Here is a 25387-nt window from a genome sequence, read left to right as displayed (position 1 = left end):
ATTGGTCCAAACTTGGCTGTTTAGAGGCTCCCTCCACCATGAATTGGTCCAAACTGGGGTGGTTAGAGGCTCCCTCCACCATTAATTGGTCCAAACTGGGCTGGTTAGAGGCTCCCTCCACCATTAATTGGTCCAAACTGGGCTGGTTAGAGGCTCCCTCCACCATGAATTTGCCCAAACTGGGCTGTTTAGAGGCTCCCTCCACCATGAATTTGCCCAAACTGGGCTGGTTAGAGGCTCCCTCCACCATGAATTGGTCCAAACGGGTTTTTAGAGGCTCCCTCCACCATGAATTGGTCCAAACGGGTTTTTAGAGGCTCCCTTCACCATGAATTGGTCCAAACTTGGCTGTTTAGAGGCTCCCTCCACCATGAATTGGTCCAAACTGGGGTGGTTAGAGGCTCCCTCCACCATTAATTGGTCCAAACTGGGCTGGTTAGAGGCTCCCTCCACCATTAATTGGTCCAAACTGGGCTGGTTAGAGGCTCCCTCCACCATGAATTGGTCCAAACTGGGGTTTTTAGAGGCTCCCTCCACCATGAATTGGTCCAAACTTGGCTGTTTAGAGGCTCCCTCCACCATTAATTGGTCCAAACTGGGCTGGTTAGAGGCTCCCTCCACCATGAATTGGTCCAAACTGGGTTTTTTAGAGGCTCCCTCCACCATGAATTTGCCCAAACTGGGCTGTTTAGAGGCTCCCTCCACCATGAATTTGCCCAAACTGGGCTGGTTAGAGGCTCCCTCCACCATGAATTGGTCCAAACTGGGGTTTTTAGAGGCTCCCTCCACCATGAATTGGTCCAAACTTGGCTGTTTAGAGGCTCCCTCCACCATTAATTGGTCCAAACTGGGCTGGTTAGAGGCTCCCTCCACCATGAATTGGTCCAAACTGGGTTTTTTAGAGGCTCCCTCCACCATGAATTTGCCCAAACTGGGCTGTTTAGAGGCTCCCTCCACCATGAATTGGTCCAAACTGGGGTGGTTAGAGGCTCCCTCCACCATTAATTGGTCCAAACTGGGCTGGTTAGAGGCTCCCTCCACCATGAATTGGTCCAAACTGGGGTTTTTAGAGGCTCCCTCCACCATGAATTGGTCCAAACTTGGCTGTTTAGAGGCTCCCTCCACCATGAATTGGTCCAAACTGGGCTGGTTAGAGGCTCCCTCCACCATTAATTGGTCCAAACTGGGCTGGTTAGAGGCTCCCTCCACCATTAATTGGTCCAAACTGGGCTGGTTAGAGGCTCCCTCCAGCATGACCAGCAACCCACCCTCATCGACGATGATGTGACGCAGTTGCCGTCAGGGCATCCAGTTGACCGGCGCATTGTGCGGGAGGAGGAGATGAGACAGGAGTTGGAAGAGGAAGTGGTGGATGATGAGGACACTGACCCGACCTGGACAGGGGGGATGTCAAGCGGGGAAAGTAGTGTGGATGTTGAGGCAGGTGCAGCACCAAAAAGGGTAGCTAGAGGCAGAGGCAGAGGTCAGCAGCTTAGGCGAAGCCAGGCCACACCCGGAATCTCCCAAGATGTTCCAGTTCGTACCCAGCCCCGAAAAACTCCCACCTCGAGGGCACGTTTCTCGAAGGTGTGGAGTTTTTTCAAGGAATGCGCCGAGGACAGATATAGTGTTGTCTGCACAATTTGCCTCTCGAAATTGATTAGGGGCTCTGAGAAGAGCAACCTGTCCACCACTTCAATGCGCCGTCATTTGGAATCCAAGCACTGGAATCAGTGGCAGGCAGCAACGGCAGGACAAAGGCCGCCTGCCGTTCACGCCACTGCCACTGCCTCTGCCACTGCCTCTGCCTCTGCCACTGCCACTGCTGACTGTGCTGGCGATGCACTCCAGAGGACGAGCCAGGACACCACTTCATCTGCCTCCGCCACTTTGTTGACTTCTACCTCATCCTCCCCTGGTCCTGTCTTATCTCCTTCTCCTGCACCATCAAAGGCACCATCAGGCGTTTCTTTACAACAACCCACCATCTCTCAGACATTGGAGCGGCGGCAGAAATACACTGCTAACCACCCACACGCGCAAGCCTTGAACGCCAACATCGCTAAACTGCTGGCCCAGGAGATGTTGGCGTTCCGGCTTGTTGAAACTCCCGCCTTCCTGGACCTGATGGCAACTGCGGCACCTCGCTATGCCGTCCCTAGCCGTCACTACTTCTCCCGGTGTGCCGTCCCCGCCTTGCACCAGCACGTGTCACTCAACATCAGGCGGGCCCTTAGTTCCGCGCTTTGCACAAAGGTCCACTTGACCACCGACGCGTGGACAAGTGCATGCGGACAGGGACGCTACATTTCACTGACGGCACACTGGGTGAATGTAGTTGAGGCTGGGACTGCTTCCCAAACTGGCCCGGTGTACCTCGTCTCCCCGCCTAACATTCCTGGCAGGGACACGAGAAGAACACCCCCCTCCTCCTCCTCCTCTACCGCCTCCTCCTCCGCCACCGCCTCCTCCTCCGCCACCGCCTCCTCCTCCGCTGTTAGATTGACCCCAGCTACGAGTTGGAAACGTTGCAGCACTGGCGTTGGTAGACGTCAGCAGGCTGTGCTGAAGCTGATCAGCTTGGGGGACAGACAGCACACTGCCTCCGAGGTGAGGGATGCCCTCCTCGATGAGACGGCAATATGGTTTGAGCCGCTGCACCTGGGCCCAGGCATGGTCGTTTGTGATAACGGCCGGAACCTGGTAGCAGCTCTGGAGCTTGCCGGACTCCAACATGTTCCATGCCTGGCCCACGTCTTCAACCTAGTGGTGCAACGTTTCCTAAAGAGCTACCCCAATGTTCCAGAGCTACTGGTGAAAGTGCGGCGCATGTGCGCCCACTTTCGCAAGTCGACAGTAGCCGCTGCTAGCTTAAAATCTCTCCAGCAACGCCTGCATGTGCCACAACACCGGCTTTTGTGCGACGTCCCCACACGCTGGAACTCAACGTTTCAGATGTTGAATAGAGTGGTTGAGCAGCAGAGACCTTTGATGGAATACCAGCTACAAAACCCTAGGGTGCCACAAAGTCAGCTGCCTCAGTTTCACATCCATGAGTGGCCATGGATGAGAGACCTTTGTGACATCCTACGGGTCTTTGAGGAGTCCACAAGGAGGGTGAGCTCTGAGGATGCGATGGTGAGCATTCCACCATTAATTGGTCCAAACTGGGGTGGTTAGAGGCTCCCTCCACCATTAATTGGTCCAAACTGGGCTGGTTAGAGGCTCCCTCCACCATTAATTGGTCCAAACTGGGCTGGTTAGAGGCTCCCTCCACCATGAATTGGTCCAAACTGGGGTTTTTAGAGGCTCCCTCCACCATGAATTGGTCCAAACTTGGCTGTTTAGAGGCTCCCTCCACCATGAATTGGTCCAAACTGGGGTGGTTAGAGGCTCCCTCCACCATTAATTGGTCCAAACTGGGCTGGTTAGAGGCTCCCTCCACCATTAATTGGTCCAAACTGGGCTGGTTAGAGGCTCCCTCCACCATGAATTTGCCCAAACTGGGCTGTTTAGAGGCTCCCTCCACCATGAATTTGCCCAAACTGGGCTGGTTAGAGGCTCCCTCCACCATGAATTGGTCCAAACGGGTTTTTAGAGGCTCCCTTCACCATGAATTGGTCCAAACTTGGCTGTTTAGAGGCTCCCTCCACCATGAATTGGTCCAAACTGGGGTGGTTAGAGGCTCCCTCCACCATTAATTGGTCCAAACTGGGCTGGTTAGAGGCTCCCTCCACCATTAATTGGTCCAAACTGGGCTGGTTAGAGGCTCCCTCCACCATGAATTGGTCCAAACTGGGGTTTTTAGAGGCTCCCTCCACCATGAATTGGTCCAAACTTGGCTGTTTAGAGGCTCCCTCCACCATTAATTGGTCCAAACTGGGCTGGTTAGAGGCTCCCTCCACCATGAATTGGTCCAAACTGGGTTTTTTAGAGGCTCCCTCCACCATGAATTTGCCCAAACTGGGCTGTTTAGAGGCTCCCTCCACCATGAATTTGCCCAAACTGGGCTGGTTAGAGGCTCCCTCCACCATGAATTGGTCCAAACTGGGGTTTTTAGAGGCTCCCTCCACCATGAATTGGTCCAAACTTGGCTGTTTAGAGGCTCCCTCCACCATTAATTGGTCCAAACTGGGCTGGTTAGAGGCTCCCTCCACCATGAATTGGTCCAAACTGGGTTTTTTAGAGGCTCCCTCCACCATGAATTTGCCCAAACTGGGCTGTTTAGAGGCTCCCTCCACCATGAATTGGTCCAAACTGGGGTGGTTAGAGGCTCCCTCCACCATTAATTGGTCCAAACTGGGCTGGTTAGAGGCTCCCTCCACCATGAATTGGTCCAAACTGGGGTTTTTAGAGGCTCCCTCCACCATGAATTGGTCCAAACTTGGCTGTTTAGAGGCTCCCTCCACCATGAATTGGTCCAAACTGGGGTGGTTAGAGGCTCCCTCCACCATTAATTGGTCCAAACTGGGCTGGTTAGAGGCTCCCTCCACCATTAATTGGTCCAAACTGGGCTGGTTAGAGGCTCCCTCCACCATGAATTTGCCCAAACTGGGCTGTTTAGAGGCTCCCTCCACCATGAATTTGCCCAAACTGGGCTGGTTAGAGGCTCCCTCCACCATGAATTGGTCCAAACGGGTTTTTAGAGGCTCTCTTCACCATGAATTGGTCCAAACTTGGCTGTTTAGAGGCTCCCTCCACCATGAATTGGTCCAAACTGGGGTGGTTAGAGGCTCCCTCCACCATTAATTGGTCCAAACTGGGCTGGTTAGAGGCTCCCTCCACCATTAATTGGTCCAAACTGGGCTGGTTAGAGGCTCCCTCCACCATGAATTGGTCCAAACTGGGGTTTTTAGAGGCTCCCTCCACCATGAATTGGTCCAAACTTGGCTGTTTAGAGGCTCCCTCCACCATGAATTGGTCCAAACTGGGGTGGTTAGAGGCTCCCTCCACCATTAATTGGTCCAAACTGGGCTGGTTAGAGGCTCCCTCCACCATTAATTGGTCCAAACTGGGCTGGTTAGAGGCTCCCTCCACCATGAATTTGCCCAAACTGGGCTGTTTAGAGGCTCCCTCCACCATGAATTTGCCCAAACTGGGCTGGTTAGAGGCTCCCTCCACCATGAATTGGTCCAAACGGGTTTTTAGAGGCTCCCTTCACCATGAATTGGTCCAAACTTGGCTGTTTAGAGGCTCCCTTCACCATGAATTGGTCCAAACTGGGGTGGTTAGAGGCTCCCTCCACATTAATTGGTCCAAACTGGGCTGGTTAGAGGCTCCCTCCACCATTAATTGGTCCAAACTGGGCTGGTTAGAGGCTCCCTCCACCATGAATTGGTCCAAACTGGGGTTTTTAGAGGCTCCCTCCACCATGAATTGGTCCAAACTTGGCTGTTTAGAGGCTCCCTCCACCATTAATTGGTCCAAACTGGGCTGGTTAGAGGCTCCCTCCACCATGAATTGGTCCAAACTGGGTTTTTTAGAGGCTCCCTCCACCATGAATTTGCCCAAACTGGGCTGTTTAGAGGCTCCCTCCACCATGAATTGGTCCAAACTGGGTTTTTTAGAGGCTCCCTCCACCATGAATTGGTCCAAACTGGGCTGGTTAGAGGCTCCCTCCACCATGAATTGGTCCAAACTGGGGTGGTTAGAGGCTCCCTCCACCATTAATTGGTCCAAACTGGGCTGGTTAGAGGCTCCCTCCACCATGAATTTGCCCAAACTGGGCTGTTTAGAGGCTCCCTCCACCATGAATTTGCCCAAACTGGGCTGGTTAGAGGCTCCCTCCACCATGAATTGGTCCAAACTGGGGTTTTTAGAGGCTCCCTCCACCATGAATTGGTCCAAACTTGGCTGTTTAGAGGCTCCCTCCACCATTAATTGGTCCAAACTGGGCTGGTTAGAGGCTCCCTCCACCATGAATTGGTCCAAACTGGGTTTTTTAGAGGCTCCCTCCACCATGAATTTGCCCAAACTGGGCTGTTTAGAGGCTCCCTCCACCATGAATTGGTCCAAACTGGGGTGGTTAGAGGCTCCCTCCACCATTAATTGGTCCAAACTGGGCTGGTTAGAGGCTCCCTCCACCATTAATTGGTCCAAACTGGGCTGGTTAGAGGCTCCCTCCACCATGAATTTGCCCAAACTGGGCTGGTTAGAGGCTCCCTCCACCATGAATTGGTCCAAACTGGGTTTTTTAGAGGCTCCCTCCACCATGAATTTGCCCAAACTGGGCTGGTTAGAGGCTCCCTCCACCATGAATTGGTCCAAACTGGGGTTTTTAGAGGCTCCCTCCACCATGAATTTGCCCAAACTCTGCTGGTTAGAGGCTCAATCCACCCTGATTTTCAAAACAAATGTTGGTGCCAACCTCAACTTACTACAAGGGCCAAATTCACTGCTGGTGACAAGCTCTCCTCACTGCAAGTGCCAAATACACATGTTTCAAGGTGTTTTCCTACTGTCAGAGAGGTGGTATTGAGTGTGTAAAGTGTGTAGTTGTTAGGCTGTGATGTTGGGGTAATAGAGGGTCTTTGGTGTGTTAGATGCCCCCAGACATGCTTCCCCTGCTGTCCCAGTGTCATTCCAGAGGTGTTGGCATCATTTCCTGGGGTGTCATAGTGGACTTGGTGACCCTCCAGACACGGATTTGGGTTTCCCCCTTAACGAGTATCTGTTCCCCATAGACTATAATGGGGTTCGAAACCCGTTCGAACACACGAACATTGAGCGGCTGTTCGAATCGAATTTCGAACCTCGAACATTTTAGTGTTCGCTCATCTCTATTGATTAACAGAGAAATTATTATTGGCCCACTAGAATATTAGAATATCATCCGTATGCCCAGGCTCTGAAATGATAAGGAAGCTCACAGATCCAAAAGAAGACAATTTAATTTATGGTTTAAGGCAATTAGGGTTTATTTTTTAGGGGTAATGGTTGGTGAACCCCCAGATTGATTTTATCGGGCGGATACCAAGAAGTCCTGTCTGACAATGGAGAAATATCATAGACTGTTAAAATCTACAGGAAGTAATTGAATAAGATAATCCTTTAATAGTCCCACCATGGGGAAATGTAGTGTGTTACAGCAGTATGGATAATACAGTAATATATTACAAGAAAGAACATATACAAGCTCAGAATAGCAGATAGAAGATACTAGGAACTAAAAGCAACTAAAAAGAAAAGAAAGACTTCAGGATCATTTAGTTCTCTGTGCGGCGTGATCTTCACTTAGCTTGATGTTGATTATACAGCCTGACCGCGGTTGGGAAGAAAGACCTCTGATAACGCTCCTTCTTATACTTGAGGTGAAGCAGTCGGTCACTGACAGTACTGCCCAGTGCTATCACGGTCTCATACATGGGATGGGAGTTCTTCTCCAGCATGGAACTCACCCCGGACAGTATCTTTCTGTCACCCCCCACCTGTACTGGGTCCAGGGGACTCCCCAGGACAGAGCTGGCCCTTCTAACCAGCCTGTCAAGTCTATTTCTGTCCCTGGCTGGTATACTACTCCCCCAGCAGGCCACTCCGAAGAAGATGGCTCATGCCACCACAGTGTTGAAAAAGGCCCTGCGGAGTGCACCCTGGACTCCAAAGGCCCTCAGGCTCCTGAGCAGGTAGAGCCTGCTGTGACCCTTTCTGTGCAGTGCATCCATGTGATCACTCCAATCCAGATACAGACCCAACCCTCCTGGCATCTGGGAGTGACATGGGAAATGTATCCAGAATCTTGTTACCTGACAGTTTCTTGTTACTATCCTGCCTCATCTAAGCCTACAGCAGTATAACAGAGCTGTCATTAAATCCCTCACTCTCTTCTGACTCTGTCCCAGTCTACACAGTAAAGCTGATCTTAAAAAACGAACAAGAAAAAACAAAAATGACCAACAAAATTTTAAAAATATGTATGTTGATACTAAAACCTGAAATCAAATGTTATTTTCTGAAAATAAATTTCTTTTGACATTCCTGTTAAAATTTTAGGAAATTTGAAGAAAGGAACTTTAAAATGAGGATATTAATAGTGTAAGTAATTTAATTTTGCAAGGCAGGCTTTTTCTGCAGAAGACCTTTTATCCAATGTGTTGTACAGATACTATGTATAATTGGCATGCTTATACATGGTAAAGAACGATTTTGATGAAGGGCCAAAGTGAAATCCTCCTCTCCATTTAACCGAGCTATTAAATTGGCTCTAATGTTCAGTGTAGCAGAAATACTGTAACTCCGAAAATCAGTTCACCCATAGGAGATTAAGTAAAGGTTGCGGAGATGTGTAAATATGTCGCCTATGTTGGTGATGGAACGTTACAAGAGCGGCCAAGAAACCTTTCAAGCAGGATTAGTAATGGCGAGAAATACCTGTTGCAACAGAAGAAAAAGGGCTATCAAGTGATGTCAGGCGGTATTGTGAAAAAAACAAATAAGACCTCTCTTAGCGTGAGAGCAGAAATAAAGTATAGAATCAAGAAGATTATGACAACTTTTGTAGGAGGTTAATACAGCAGAACGTTTTGTTTTGTTTGTGCCAGATTTCGCTAAGTGGTACTTTGTTGGTTGAGCTAATGGAATCTAATCCTCTCTGGGTAGTAACGTTTCTTTACAATGATTTATTGAGTTACCTTTTTGTGTATTCAGTCGATTTGACAGAGATAATTAATTTCTTACATTTACAGAAAGGAGCCAAGATTTTGTGTTCTATGGAATCAATTGGGGTCACTTACGATCAGCTTCAAAGGAACTTTGCGATATTGTAGTTTGGCATTATATTTTATGTGTCACTCATAGGGCCAGTAGTGTATCATCGAAACCTTGGCAGATTCGTAGATGAAAAGAGGGAAAAGTGGCCGAAAAACCAAAAATGAAGGCCATTTTTTATTTTTTTTTAATACAAAATCATTATATTGGGTTTCATTATCTTTACTGTTAAAAATGTTGAAGCGTTTAGAAAGGCAGAGTTTTGACTTAAGCATTGGAATCTCCATTCAGAGTTTTTGGTGCAAAGCCAGTTTATGCTAGGGTCACTCTAGCATTCGGTTTTCCGTTCTTCGGGTCCACTTGGGGACACGAAAAATTTCAAAGATTTTCACAGATTACCATATGAAATGGAAATTACCCCTCTTTATCCGAAACCAGGGAGTGAAGATTAATTGCATAATGAGACTTATAGGTGTATCTAAGGTATAGTACTGCTACAGATCTCCCCTTATGTCCCTTCTTGTAGTACAATACATTTGTCATGAACTCACCTACCATCTAATGATAATGAGATGACTCTGAGTATACTGTACCAATCTATACAGCAAAGCTGGCAAGTAAACTGCATAATTCAGAATTAAGTATGAGTATTGTATAAGGATTGTCTTATTATGTCTGCTCTATTGGTCAATATGAAACACCCCAAACATTTAAAAATCATATTTAGAATATAAATCTAAAATAAATGCAATTTTCTGATGATTTGCTGTAAATTATTCCTAGTTATCCCCAAGGCATATAATAATATTTTAATATGATTTACATAGTTCTTACTTTCATAGAACTTTTCTGGACACATTTGTATGCCAGATCTTGTACCCTCTACAGAATTAGAATATATTGACTGCCCAAAAAGTTTTGTGTTCCCCAATTCTCTCGTTAACCACAATCTTTACAGTACAATATTGCACGCCGAAAAACATATCAAATTGTTACCTCTCGTCATGCCCTGGTCTCGCTTTCTGAGCGCAAAAACAGATGGAGGTAATTTCAGAAGCAGGAGATCCCCACAGTAATCTCAAATTCAGTGACTTTCAAAGGTTTCCTCAGTATAGTATGAAATTCTAAAAAGATAAATAATGGGATTTATAAAAAGTGATCTCAATCTCTTATGTGGTAAGAGCCAAGGCACTTCCCAGAGGGACTATGAGCTCTCACTGAGCCAGAACACAGAACATACATGTGTTTGGTGTCACGTGGAATGGGGATTCCCAAACCTCTCCCTATGTGGTATTTCAATCTAACAATAAAACAAAGCCTACTGCATTAAGGGCAATTATATAATATAAAACCAATTAGTTTTACGTAATTAGTTATACCATAGTATAACTAAATATTATTAACCCCTAAGCCCTAACGGTGTCTGATATATACATCACAATGATCTTGTGGGTACTGTTCACATATACGAGTATACCTCCACCGCAACTGCCAGGATCGGAGATCACTGCAATCCTGATAGGTTAACTCCTCAATAGTGACTGGTCATTATGGGGGTCCTAAGAAAAATTATGTCTGAAAACCCCCTAATCAAAATTTATAGGCTTTACTTCTTCTTTACTGGCAACGCCCCTTCTTGGAAGATCAAAAAAATCCCCCCACACAGTAAAATACCTTCTTTACTACTCCCCATAGTATATCATCCACCTCTACTGGCCCACATATGGTATATTGCCCCCTTTATTGGCCCTCATACATTATTATTTTGATCACCGCACATAAAATTGCCCCATTATTTTGGCCTCAACATGTAATATTGAACCTCTTTTTGGCCACCATGTTAGGCTGCTGCTTATTATTACAACGGGTAGGTGGACCTAGACAAGAGTGGGATGGGTGAATAAAATATTGGCCACATAATTCAAAAGATAGTGGCCGATTAAAACAAAAAAGAAGACCATAAGGAAGCCCTTAGCAAAATAATCCCCAACCAAAAATGCCTATGTATATAGTTTTTGCATTACAAAGCAGGAAGATTTACTGTATCCGTGGGGAATATCTTATTTAATACCGCACGTGGGCACTATATATGCCGATCATGTCTCAAAAGGCCTCTCTACAACATAGGAAGACACCAATACATAGCAAATGGAAAGTTGGGGGCCATATTACAGGTTTTGCATTGGGGCCCAGGAGCCTCAAGTTACCCCTCTAGATATGGCGGCATGTATTCAGGTTTCTCCATTCGTTTGTAGGGGATTTTAGGAAATATCCAAAGACATCTGAAAAAATGGAACACTACATTCACGGTGAGTTTTAGACACAAACAGCAGGGCTGTCCTTAAAAGGACAAGGCTTAAAATATGTGACATTGTGCATCAGATTTGCCAATTTATAGATGGTATAACAATGCACCAGATTTATCATCCACCATCAGCCTCTGTGATAAATCCGGCACGTTTAGTCCATACTTGCCATACTTCTTGGCAGTCTTCAGGTGAATGAAGTGTCAGGAGGTAACCACGCCCCCTTCCCACGAGGTCACACCCCTTTTTGTGACATGAGCACCGAAACGTACTGGCCACTCCACTGGCAGCTGTGATTTAGTCTAACTAGTCCCAGGCACATTGTAGTACCTATAGTCCCACCACAAGTAAAAGTACAAGTACAGCTGTCCATGCTTTCATGCCAGTGGACACTAGAGATACTGTAGGGATTTTCTTCTCCTGAAACACAAGCAGACTATTAGCAGCTGTTACATGTAATAACAGATTAGAGATGGCAAATCTATACTACTGGTTGTGTTTTTTGGGACACTGCGGGGTTAAGAGCAGAGGCAGACAATATAGCTGCCAAAATGCTGCCCCTGCAGGCAGAGCAAGGTTTGACTTTCAAGGAAATTACTACTTTGCATTGAGCACCATACATATTGTTAAATAATCTGCTATATTGATCAGATTTTCATGTTAATATATTGTCACTGAGCAGTAGAAAATTTTATTTTTCCTTTAAAAAAAATAAAAAAGATACCTAAAGGAACTGAGTCAAAGGGAGAAGTGATGGCACAAAAAACCTAATGATATCAACTGGCTTTTTTGCTCGATTTCCCCCCCCCCCCCCCAATATTTCTGATCCTCAGACAGAAAGAAGCCACAGGAAATCCTACTGTAGTGTGAACACAGCCTAAATAAAAAAAAAAAAATATATAAAACATTCTTTAAAATCTTATATACTATATCTTCTAGTGATATGCCACGGCACTGCAGGATGGATATAATAAATCATTTTAAAGGGGATCTACCACCACCAAAATTGGCTTCTAAGGGCTCGTTCACATCTGCGCCCGGCACTCCGTTCTGCAGGTTTCCGTTTCCTGCACAAAACAGAGGCAGGATACGGAAACCTGCAGGATTCTTTCTCACCCATTCATTTGAATGGGTGAGAAAGCTGTCTGGCCGTGAGCGGCGGTGAGCGTTTTATGCTCTCCGCCGCGAAACCGTTTTTTTAAAATCCGGACACAGAGTTGGACATGCAGTACTCTGTGTCCGGTTTTAAAAAAACGGTTTCGTGGCGGAGAGCATAAAATGCTTACCAGCGCTCACGGCCAGACCCGGTCTGTGGTTTCCATCTTCGTGCATGCAGAAGATGGAAACCACAGAACGGAGACCCGAACGCAGGTGTGAACCTAGCGTAACACATTAGTAACATTTACTAATGTGTTTATTCCTAAATTGTGGTGTAAAATGCACCAAAATAGTAATCCTTTAGTTTTAGAATATTATCTTTGACTTTCTTGATGAAGAGCATGGCTTAAAAGATGAAGGTATGACTTGAAATTGGCATTGTACACTGAACTTATGGTCTAAAATTTTGGCACGATCTAGGCCAACCCACTGTTTTTTTTTAAAAAAAACTTTTATCATAACCTTGAGCCATTCATAAATTTAGGCTACCTTAGGGGCTGTTCACATGGTAAAAAAAATCTCTGCCACTTTTTTTAAGCCGCTGGCTACCTGTTACTGGTCATGACTCTCTGCTGCTGATTAGGCCCAGATTAATGGAAGTCTTGAGCCGTGGACTCCTTGGCTGAATCAACTGGGGCATCTGTGGCAAGATCATGAAAGACACTTATGATTTCAGTGTTCTGAAAAATGGGAGGCAGAATCTGGGAGCAATCCACCCTTAAATGATCGTCAAGGTCCTTCATGTGAATGACCAGGATCAGATGTACAGGGCCACTTCTGACACCCATACAATACACTACTTGGAGCTGGAAACAGTCAGCTCCTTGCCAGTGGTGTAACTATAGTCTTGAGGACCCCGGTGAAATCTTTTGTCCGGGGCCTCCTACCTCATCCCTACAGCGAATTCTTGATAGTGATGGTTACGGGAGCTAAGGAGTTTAATCCACCTTAGTGTGGTTAGAGTAATTTGTGGGTCTCCTTGGATTATGGGCCAGATGGAAGCTGCAATCTCAATACTGATGCCAGTGCTTTTGGGCCCCAGTGCGACTGCACCATCTGCACCTCTTCAAGTTACGTGACCTCTCCTTGCCCTGTATAGTGGCTAGAAGCTTGTACTGTAGCTCAACTCCCATTGAAGTGTCCTGTATAGATAATCAGCGTGTGGGCCGCCTATTGCCCTCACGGATCAGATATAAGGATAGGCCGTAAATTTTAATTTACCATAGACCTTCTCAAAAGCTCAGAATTCTATTACGGGACTAGGAAGTATAAAATTTGGATCACTACTTTAAAAGAAGCATCCTTTGGGATTATTTTTCGGTGTAATCTTGAAGGATGAACAGGTCTAATTGGGGTATATAAGGGTATAGAGGAAGCCATTGCACCTGGTATTGATGTCTGTGGGTGCCATATTAGAAGACACCAGTATTATAATGGCACATGGCATGTAGGGGCCCACTTACAGACTTGGCACTGGGGCCCAGGAGCTTCTAGTTATTCACCTGGTTTTCCTTTTATACATACGGTAATTGAACAAAGAATTTTTTCTTTTTCATGTCTCAATAGATAAAGTCCTAGAGAAGGAGGGTGCCGCGTACTTAATGTATGAGAGAGAACTTAAATGTGTTGTTTACTTTGAAACTTGGATGGTTGACAAAGTGTATGTGGCGTGCCGGGGGATTGACTGTAATGGTAAAGGTTAATGTATACAGTATTTTAATGGCTGAAGCACTTTAGTTTCAGTTCAGCTGGAATCCAAAATAAAGTTTGTATAAGGTGAATAGCCCCTTCTTAGCTAGGAATATTCTCTTTATAAACACACGGACAATTTGGAATAGCAAGTAAAAGCCCGCAGTTACTCGGGCATTTGTACAGATCTGGATTTATACTATTAACATATAGAGGGATTTCTTTAACGTAAAGACTTTATATAAAGGGTAGAAAAAATAGTTTGCTTCCTGCTTAAAGGGTTTGCCTGGGATTAGAAAAAAGCATTTTTCTAATCGTCACCATTTCTGGGGGGGAAAAAAAACAACTCCTTTTGGATACACTTACTTTTATCGATGGGGACCAAGTGTTGTGTTAAAAGTTCCGAGCAGAAATTAACAGTGCGTTTACATGACTTTAGTAAGGCTAGGTTCACAGCTGCGCCTGGTCTATGCTCGAGGATTTCCATCCCTAAATCTGCTTAAAAATTGCTGTAATTTTTCTACCTTTTTTTGGGTGTATCATGTCTCTGGCTATCCCATGGGTTGGAATGGATTATCCCATTCCGAAACTCTGACCCAAAACTGATGCCAAATAAATATGTAAAATAAAATAATTTGGAAACTCTGTATTTCTAAAAACTTTACAGATTTCCTAATCTCACTTGCTGTCACAAAGCCCCAAAAAATGAAGAGCTTCTGGTATAAGGCCAAGGCCCCAAGTTGTGGAATTGCAGCTTTATTTTTTTGAATGTAGATTGTAAGCCTCATATAGGGATCACAATGTACATTTATTTTCCCCACCAGTATGTCTTTGTAGAGTGGGAGGAAATGCACGCAAACACGGGGAGAACATACAAACTCCTTGCAGATGTTCCTGGCGGGATTCAAACCCAGGACTCCAGTGCTGCAGTGCTAACCACTGAGCCACCGTGTTGCCCCCTTTTGTTGCAGATTTTGTTGCGTTTTGGAGCCAAAGACAAGAATTTCTATAAAAGAGTGAGCACGGAACATATAAAAGAAATAAGGAATATGTAGGAAGTTCTTATACTTCTACCATCTGCTCAATCCACTCTTGGCTTTGGCTCAAAAAAACGCAGCAAAATCAGCAACAAAAAAAGCTGTTACAGCAACGTGGAGCTTTAGCTTATATCTCCAATACTCAGGAATAGGAAGGGGATCTTCTGCCACCAAACCATCAGTTTATAGGAGAAGCTCCATATTATTTAACATCTCCTCACCATAGAACATATTTTTTGGTGTTGTATACCATGAACAAATTTTCAAAAATACTTATATGTTATAGGTCCATCTTTATTTCCTCCAGAAATATCTATCCCTAGACACTCCCTTGTGCAGAATCTTAGAGGATAAAAACATATACAAAAAATCTATAATATTCTGATCCCAACAGATCGCTCAAGGGTATGCACCGGAGTAGAAATGGACATGCATTGGAGATTTATTAAGACTGGCAATCCTAATCTGAAGTGCATGTTGTAACATGCACCAAATGTATTAAGAGACAGGCGTCTTAAAGGAACACTAATGAAGATGCGCAAAAAAATAATGAAATCTTTCAGCCCTTCCACTATTAATCTTCTAACTTCCCTTTGTTCTATTTTATCTCGTATTAGAGTTAATATAGATAATGTATGAGAAATCTCTGTGTTCTGGGAAGCTCAGACATCTTACCCTCCCTTTCCTCATGGTCATGTGACTATCAGTTATACAAGTTAATGCTCCATGAGCCTCTCTGATGTGCCGTATCTAAATAGGACAAAAAGCTCATTAAGCTCCACCCCCTTGGATAAGACGCTACCCCTTTGCTAGTCTATGGCTGAAGATGGCTCAGCGCAGTAGGAGATTAACATTAACACCCTTGTTCCATGCAGGATTTCTTTAAGGCTGTTTATATCAGGATCATGAAGAACATTCTATAGACTATAGTGAGAGGGCTGCTATAGTTCTTGTGTACTTTTAGCTTTCATTCCTGGGTTTAGTGTTCCTTTAATAATTATGGCTTGTCTTTGACTGTCCTAAAGCCACAAATTGAAACATACGCCCACTAGGAGAAGGTTTAGACTTATAACCTGCACCATTACTGCTGTATGTAATAATAAACCTCTCAGATCGATGGCAATCATATCCGTTCCTTGTTATTCCAGTCTGTTTTTTTCTCACCATTCTTAAAATGAAACTTGAGAAAAGTTGCCAGCTATTGTTCACATATAACATACGCCTTATACCATGATTTCCAATTTTTCAACCAGAAAACTATTGAAAAATTCTCAATAAATTCCCCCCTAACGCCATGATAACCAATGAAATGGTTGTGATCTGCCCCTGCTGGGTTGTCACATGTAGTAAGAGGGGCTATTGTGCTCTAGGTGAGTATCCATGTCACCAATTATAGTAAAAAAAAAAAAGCTATGTAATAAAATAAAATATAAAAAGAGTAAAATCTTATAAGAACGTATTTATAGTGTTTCCACCAAATCCTGGGGCTTGGAGCCAATGGGTTGTGAAGTTGAAAATCTACGAATACCTGTGTTGGAACAAGTTTTTATCTTAGTTTAGAAGCCGACATCTGCCTTTAGGCTGTTCCCACGTGCCATTAATGACACTGCTGTCTTAATATGTGGCAGAGGGATCTTTGGGTCCCATCAGGTGCTAGGGCGCATTGGCTACGACTGCGCCCATAGTTACTCTGTTGTCTATTACCTATGTGCTATGGTGCTCCAGTCTTGTGTTAGTATCACTGGTGGATCAGCTGGAAGCCACACCATTGGTTCAGTTCTTTGCCGTTTCCATAACTTTGGTCCTTGACAATTGCATTTTTGCTAAACCAATATAATAATGACTCCTTGGCTTTCTGGACTTAGTAAACTTCTTTTTAGACCCACATTATAGACCTTTTATAGGTTGATTTGGTTTTAGACAATTTTGTGCTTCCTCTGAAAGGATTAGGATATTTATTATGTGAATCCGGGCGTAGTCATGTCATTTTCTGGGCAAAGTGGGCTTAAAGGATTTTTGTATCCGTGAGTACTTATGTGCTCTGATGATAATTGGCGGTATCCTTGTTGGTTCATTTCCATACACTATAGTTCAGGTCGGCTTTGTGACCAGTTATTGATCATGAGCTATGAACGTGAAGAGAAGATCATCAGTCGTCAGACTAGAGAAGCCGGTTTGATCTTGGGGAGGCTAGAATTTGTGATAAAGTCCATTTAATGCCTCTGTGGTTGCAGAGCGAGCGGTTTGCTGCATACTAACTGTGTTACATATTGCTCTGTGGTTACAATGGATCGAAAGCGAAGGACTGACTTAATTCAGGAAACTTCTCTTGGCAGTGATCTCAGTGAAAGTTTTACAAACTCTGTCATTTTAACAGCCAGCTTGGCCCAAGGTCGCTTGGCGTCTCTGGGTTTTCTGCGAGTTGAGAAATATTTGACGTCGCCACCATTAGAAGAATCTCTACGAAAGCCCAAAATGTGTCATATTAAGAAACATGTTGGGAACACATGTCTTATGAAGGTTTTTATTTTCCTTTATGTACTATGTGTGTAGTATTGTGTAATATTCATGAAGAACGTGAACCCCTCCCCCAAAGGCATCTGACCCAGCCAACCAGCTCCATGTCCTCTACTGATGCGGGGTGGGAACCCTGAAACATCTGTTGACAGATGGGTGTCTCTTGGTTTGGCTGAAATCCCTAGTAATGTTTCAGTGTCTGACATTTACTTACGTCTTAGCTCCCTAAAGGTGGCGCTAGAGAAACAGTTTCTTTCTATTCGCATACATCTAAAAATATTCTGATAATATGCTGTTTAGACGGTGTCTGCTCCTTGTTTGGGGATAAAAGATGCATAATAATCAGCACTGTGTGAATATGCTCTTAAAGAAGACCTTTCACCACTTCCACCAACTTCAACTCTTTGCATTCTTCAATGCTCCACTCATTCTTGCATAGTTGGAATTGTTTTTCAAACTCCGACTGACCTGAAACAATAATTTCTCTTAGTTTCAGCACAATGTTGCTGTTATTGTCAGGTGGGCGGTCCCAGACTGTCTGCTCCAACCAAACAACCGATGGTGGAGAGTCTGCTTGTGCTGAAACTAACAGAAATGATTGCTCAGGAATGGTGGGGGCTAGAGAAAAAAATCCAACTGTACCAGAATCAGTGGAGCAGCGACGATTGAAGCATACAATGTGGCGGAGGTGGTGAAAGGTCCTCTTTAAATACATTTACATTTGTAGGTTGTAATCTGGATACTGGTTTTCAAAGGTATCGAATTTCACAGTAATAGTTGCTAAGATCATGTTCAAGGATGTCTCCTCGATAGGCCCTACAAGAAAATGGGGTATTAACCCAATGATCATAGAAAGGAACTAGTGGCAAACAAGCATCAAATCCTCATGTCCCAGGTGGTTAAGGGTCAGGTGGCAAATATGTAATATGAACAAATGCAAAAAAAAGAGCTACTATAGATACAAATAAAACTGATAAATACTGCATTTTGTACTATCATAAAAAAGAATAGAAGATTCACTTAAAAGGCTAGAGAACCTTCTGGTACAAAGTACATAATAAAATATTGAAGTGTCCCTCCGATTCACAATAAAAATTTCAGCATAACTATACAGTTTATAGTAAAAGTTCTTTTCTTTTTTATAATGCCTAAGAAAGTGATAGGCAGGGGATTGGTAATGTGAATACTAGTGCTATTTCGTTAACCCATTATGAGTCTGTAGTCAATTTTTTCCCCCCGTGATGGACAACCCCTTTTACATTTATTATGACACTAGCCTCTGCCCGCGACTTCGTCTGAGTATTGTTGGCGTTGATGTTCCACCTATATTCAGAAAATTAATGCCGTCGATGGTTTGCCTGCTCCGGTGTTTTGGCAGCTTTTAAGCTGTCCTGCTGCTGAACTTGTTTTTCATGCCGTGCCTGTGATTGTTCTGGCATCTCAGCAGCTCACTGGGAAGCCATATAATGAGCGTGTTGTTGGCGTTGATAATCCACTTGCTCTGGCATTTTGGCAGCTGTCAAGCTGGCCTGCGACTAAACTCGTTCCTTGCACTGTGCCCGTGACTGTTCCAGCATCTCAGCAGCTCGCTGGGACGCCATATAATGAGCGTGCCGTTGGCGTTGATGATCCGCCTGCTCCGGCTTTTCAGCAGCTGTCAAGCTAGCCTGCCGCTGAACTCGTTCCTCACACTGTGTCCGTGATTGTTCTGGCATCTCAGCAGCTCGCTGGGACACCATATAATGAGCGTGTTGTTGGCGCCGATGATCCTGTCACCTCCGCTTGAGGAGAACTCTGTGACTACTGGCTACCTTCATAGCTGTCATTGTTTTAGAATTTTGCATTAAATTAGATTTTCTTTTTTCCGGGATGTTTAAAAGTAGCAAACTGCCAATTTGGATTACAGGTGTTTTCCCATCCAGTGTGTCAGTATGTTGCCTAGATCAGATCAGATAATATGCAAATGCATGTACAGAATCCACTGAGGGTTAGCTGAGAGATAACAGCCCTGGCTTTACCTGAGATAAGCTGCTGTGAGAGCAGTGTAATATAGTATGTGAACATAAATTCATAACAGTCATGAAGCCATGGCATTTACCGGGATAAAAAGTAGCCTATGTGTTAACTGAGGTTACAAACTATCTATGTGTCGAATTTCATTCAAATACTTCAGCTGTTTTTGCATGATTGACTAACAAACACAGAAACATCCAAATATCCAAACTTTCACATTTACAATATTAGTAGGATTCTAGGCTGTGTCAACTCTTCCTAATTTCAGATGCCGGATTAAAGAAATTTCTCTGCTGTGGCTATTTCATGGTCACAGACCCATTTGGAGATGCATAGACTCCACAAACATGTCAATCTGAGGTGCTCTAGGCTACAACTGCATATTATTCATAACCCTATAATAGCCCTTGAGACACCAATGACAGTTTTGTTGCACTCCACAGGTAATATACGGCAGGACGTTTCAGTTCAGTCTATATCTCCGATTGTTTCCTCTAGAATTTAGTACATAATTGAATTGCAGTTCATGCACAAGGCAAGTGTAGCGGTACATATCTACAGCAATAAATTATACAAGTACCTCCAAAGATGGAGAGAGGACACACAAGGTCTAATGGTTTTTACTTATTAAAGGAAGTTACCCTCTAGCCTTCATTGCTGACCCATGGGGATCCGACTACTGGGGCTTCCTCTGATTACGAGTACTGGGGTGCCTTACATCCAAGTTGAGAATGCAGCAGCCAGTTGGGCAGTGTGTACTGCTTCCTTCATTTCAATGGCTACCTTCCCAGGCCTGTCCCTCTATTATTTATTTATTGTGCTTACTTATATAGCACCATCCTATTCCACAGCGCTTTACAGACATTGACAGTCACTGTCCCATATAGGGCTCACAATCTATATTCCCTATCAGTATGTCTTTGACGTGTGGGAGGAAACCAGAGTACCATGAGGAAACCCACGCAAACACAGGGAGAACATACAAACTCCTTGCAGATGTTGTCCTGCGTGGGAATTGAACCCAGGACTCCAGCGCTGCAGTGCTAACCACTGAACCACCGTGCTGCTCCGTTCAATCCTTGTGATCATTTGGGGTCTCAGCTATTGGACCACCACTAAACAGCAAGTTACTGTCTATACTTTCCACACCAGCTATTAGCCAGGTTTCTGACATTAAAGCTCTTGTCTAGGAAATTTTAAAAAAAATCAGGGGAAGTGAAAAAAATTAATATCATACTCCCCTGTCCTCGATGCTCCGGTGTCTCCTTCTGGTGTCTCCGATCCTTCTGCTGCTTCTAATGGGTCTCTTCCTGAGTTCCACTGAAGCCGCTGTTTGGCGTCAGTGGTCACGTGATGCTGGGGCCAATCAGGAGCCTCACAAGGCCTCAAGAGGAGACCCGTGATGTCACAGGTAGTGACATCGTATGTCCTTTGCTGAGACCGCTGATTGGCTTCAGGAGTCACATGTGACTGGGACTTCTGCTACACCTCAGCACGGGACCGATAAGACCGGACCACCTACGGAGGCACCAGAGCATCGGGGAAAGGTGAGTTTGGATTTTTTTTTTCACTGTCCCCAGCTGATTTAAAATCTAAATGTGTTGTCCATTTTTGCCTGGGCAACCCCTTTATTGATAATATATCTGGTGAGGCAAATGATTGTGCCCACTGCACGCTGACATTGTGCCCCCTTTCAGGCAAGTGCCAAGGGCAGCGCACAAAAGAAAAAGTTGCAAAATGCACAAAAACCCAATTTGCAAGAGAAAATAGTGACTTTTTATGCCTTGTAGGACAGAAAACTGGCTTCTGAGTGTAATAAATCTGTCCCAATGAGATTTTGATGCAACTTTTTAGAGATTTACGCCTTTAGTCATGGTGGAGTCACTTTGCACCTAGAAGTGCAACTTTCGTGTTAGGTAGAATTGTTGAATTTGACAAATTTCTCAGCCCTCTTTTTGAGAGAAATCACAAATACCACTGGTCAACAAATTTTCAAAAGTTGTTTGTTTCTGAAATGAAATGAGTCATTCCCTAATGATTTTTATGTGCTGAATTCAAATATCACAAGGAAAACTGTCAATTGGCTCTAGTTTCTATGATATCGAAGGGTTCTCATTTTACTGTTTTTGTGAATTGTATAGAATATGATACATATTTATTACTTCTGCAATAATAGAGGTGCAAGTTTACTGTTTTTAAAATGTTCTAAATATATTCTTAGGAAACTTAGTTCTATCTAAAATCAACTGTAATTTATAGTCATATCTAAGAATTTTTTACAAATGAAGTTTGTTTATTGAACTTTGGAACGTAGATCCTTATTGAATTGCTATTCGTCTCCTTTACTCACGTCTCTTGTATGCAAACATGGGATTATCTCTGATAATTGTCCAGCAGTAGTCTGCAAGCATTGATGGGTTCCATTTACCCTGATATCTCTTTTCCATAGTCGCAATTTCCTGATGAAATCGTTCACCATGTTCATCGCTCACCGCTCCACAGTTTGGTGCAAAGAAGTCTAGATGAGAGTGTAAGAAATGAATCTTTAAAGACATTTTGCATCCCAGGTTTTTATATGCCTTCAGGAGATTTTCAACCAACTCTTCATAATTATCTGCTTTGGTGTTTCCCAAGAAATTAGTCACGAGTAACTTGAATGCTTCCCATGCAGTCTTTTCTTTGCCACGCAGCAAATGGTAAAACTCGTCATCTTGAAGAAGCATACGAATCTGAGGACCAATAAAGACTCCTGCTTTTATCTTCGATTCACTCAACCTTGGAAACTTACAGAGGAGATATTTGAATGCCTCTTCATTTCTATCCATTGCCTTTACAAAATTCTTCATAAGACCAAGCTTGATATGTAAAGGAGGTAACAGAATCTTTCCTGCTTGAACAAGTGCTGGATGCGTAACATTTTTAGCCCCTGGCTGCAGTGACTTTCTGAGTGGCCAGTCTCTTTTCTTGTAGTGTTCTGATCTTGCACGACTGTCCCACTCACATAGGAAGCAGCAGTACTTGGTGTATCCTCCCTGTAGACCAAGCACTAGCGCTACCACCTTCAAGTCACCACAGATGTTGATCATAGTTTATGCATCTCAAGAGCTCTTTCATGTTGTTATAGGTTTCCTTCATGTGAACAGCATAACCAATTGGAACTGATGGTAGTGCATTGCCATTGTGAAGTAAGACAGCTTTAAGACTTAGCTTTGATGAATCGATAAATAGCCTCCACTCATCGGGGTTATAGCTGATTTTGAGAGCATCCATTAAACTACAAACGTTACTGCATACAACAAGATCACCCTCCATGAAGAAGAATTGGACAAGAGACTGTTGACGGTTCCTAAAGAAAGAAATTCGAACATCATCTGCCAACAGATTCCACTGTTGAAGTCTGGAACCTAAGCGCTCGGCCTTACTCTTGGGCAGGTCTAGATCTCTAACAAGATCGTTAAGTTCACTTTGCGATATAAGGTGCGGTTCAGTGGAGAGTGATGCAGGAAAGTCTGGATCTGACGAGGTAGATGGTTCATGACAAACTCCTTCTTCTTCCTCGTCAGTGGAATCGAGCGAGAATGTTTCTGGAGCATTTGGAACTGGCAATTCTTCAGAATGAGCTACTGGGCGTATCGCAGATGGAATATTCGGATACTGTAAAGTCCACTTCTTTCTTTTTGAAATTCCTTTCCCAATTGGAGGCACCTTGCAGAAGTAGCAATTGTCACTATGGTCAGATGGCTCTCTCCAGACCATTGGCACTGCAAACGGCATAGACTGTCTCTTTCGGTTCAACCACTGTCTGAGATTTGAAGAACATGTATTACAGCATATGTGTGGAGCCCAACTCTTTTCCTGGTTGCCTATTTTGCAGCCAAAATACAGGTGGTAGGCTTTCTTAACCAAATATAAATAGAAATATAAAATGCACGTCTATATCATGAAAAGTAAAGCCAATTTTAAAATTTTAGCATCAATTTCAATCTCAGCACCCCAAAATTAGTTAAGAACAACTGGTTTGATGATCGAAACATTTTGGCTGTTGACCAGTGTACTAGAGAAATTGGGTAAAAAATTATACAAAAGGACGATGAATATGGCTAATAGTTATTACAGATAAAATAGGTCAAATTACACACACACATATATATATATATATATATATATATATATATATATATATATATATAATTTTTTTTTTTTTTTTTTTTTTTTTTTTTTTTTTATGCAAACCATTTGATGAATTTATCCCCCCACCCCCATAGTGCAGCTTGCTGTGTCTGGAGCTACATAGCCCCAGACTGGTCAGGTTTCCCATCACCAGATTACTGTATATACTCCTTTACTTTATTGGATCTCAATAGCATATACTAAACACTATACAGTCCCGGGCATCTTCCCACATCTTACTACTTCGGTAACTCTACAAACATATGCAACTGATCAGTTCATCTAAAATGTGCAAATGTTACAAGGTGAAAGTGATTTGTCTAGCTTTATTGAATACTTCCCATGCAATATTGTTCCTTTTTTTTTTTTTTTTACTATGTCTGCACATGTTTCCAATATGTATCTAATAAGAGACGGCGGTGTGGTTTGTCGGAGACTTCAGCTCGACACTATGTGCCATCCCGGGCTATAAGAATCTGCACATTGCGGAACTGAATAGTAGTTTCATAAAATGCTGTGTTTATAGAGGAGAACATCACGCACTTGGTCACATTTCAGAGAAACTGGACGTCATACAAACCATTCCTCGTAAAGCGAGTCCATTAGTAGAATCCTTTTATATGATATTAGAAAGTGAAAGTTGAGCTGGTTAATACTTTGCATTAATATCTTGGCAATTACCAGGTATACGGTATATACACGCTTGTAATAAATACTTAGTTGTATCCTCTAGTCACTTGTAGAACAGTCCAGCAGAATAGTGGCCAATTCTAGTAACTGCAGCAGAGTAGCAGTGTATTGGTTTCATAGGATGTCGTGACCTCAGGTGATATTTAAGGCTAAGGGGTTGTTCACACTACCGCTGTCCATCAGCGTCTGTTGATATTGTCCGGTAATAGGTTTTAGCAATGGACACTAGCAGAACTGTCACAAATCTGTTAAAATTTGCATCACATTTCTGTTAGGGCTAGTTCACACGTGAGTATAAGGGGAGGTTTTTGACAGCGGATTTCGCGTCCAAAACCTCCCCTTATAATGGTGGTCTATGGAGACCGCCGGGCTTCTGTTCTCCGCTAGCGGCGAGCTGCTGCTAGCGGAGAAAAGAAAGGACATGTCCTTTCTTCAGGCGGAAGCCGCGCAGGCTCAGCCGCGCGGCTTCCGCCCCCGGCAGCTCCCTCCTATGTCGGCTCATTCATTTGATCCGACAGCAGAGGGTTAAGCCGCGACAGCGATGGTCGCGGCGGGCGGGTTTTGACAAGAGAGAGACGCGGCTCGCCGCGTCTCTCTCTGTGTCAAAACCCGCGCGGGCAGTTCACGTGTGAACTAGCCCTTAGTGACCGTTAGTCTCCGTTTTTCACCAAATCCAAAACCCATCACGCGTTCATTGTTTTTTCTGGTCAAAAAAATCCGACATGCAGTTCTTTTGTGTCCGTGAAAAAAAAATGGTTTCATGACGGATGTCGAGCATCCGTTATTTTTTAACATTAAATTCTATAGGTAACGGACTGGCATCCATTATTTCTATCCTTTTTTTTTTCTTTGTGCACATGCTCAGAGAGAGGAAACAAACAAAAAAAAAGAGCAAAAACCAGACAGCATAAAAATGGACACTAACGGACACTAACTAATGCTAATGTGCCTGTTTTTTTTAAATGAGTGGTCCATTAACATCAGTGTCCTGTAGTGTCTGTTCTGATAGGTGTTCGGGTTTTGTTTTTTTTTTGGGGGGGGGGGGTTACGGACAATATCAGAACGGACATCCAACAGTAGTGTGAAAAAACCCTTAGTTCACCT

The 25387-nt window shown here is 43.8% G+C and overlaps 1 protein-coding gene across 2 annotated transcripts in view; it reads left to right on the top strand.

Annotated features, from left to right (window-relative positions):
• ATP8A2 (ATPase phospholipid transporting 8A2) overlaps nt 1–25387 on the top strand; it is a 576493-nt gene that overhangs the window by 263612 nt on the left and 287494 nt on the right. The gene's annotated exons all lie outside the window — the stretch shown is intronic.

The sequence above is a fragment of the Leptodactylus fuscus genome, chromosome 2, assembly GCF_031893055.1.
Source record: "Leptodactylus fuscus isolate aLepFus1 chromosome 2, aLepFus1.hap2, whole genome shotgun sequence".
NCBI lineage: Eukaryota > Metazoa > Chordata > Amphibia > Anura > Leptodactylidae > Leptodactylus > Leptodactylus fuscus.
This window is presented reverse-complemented; position numbering and strand designations above follow the sequence as displayed.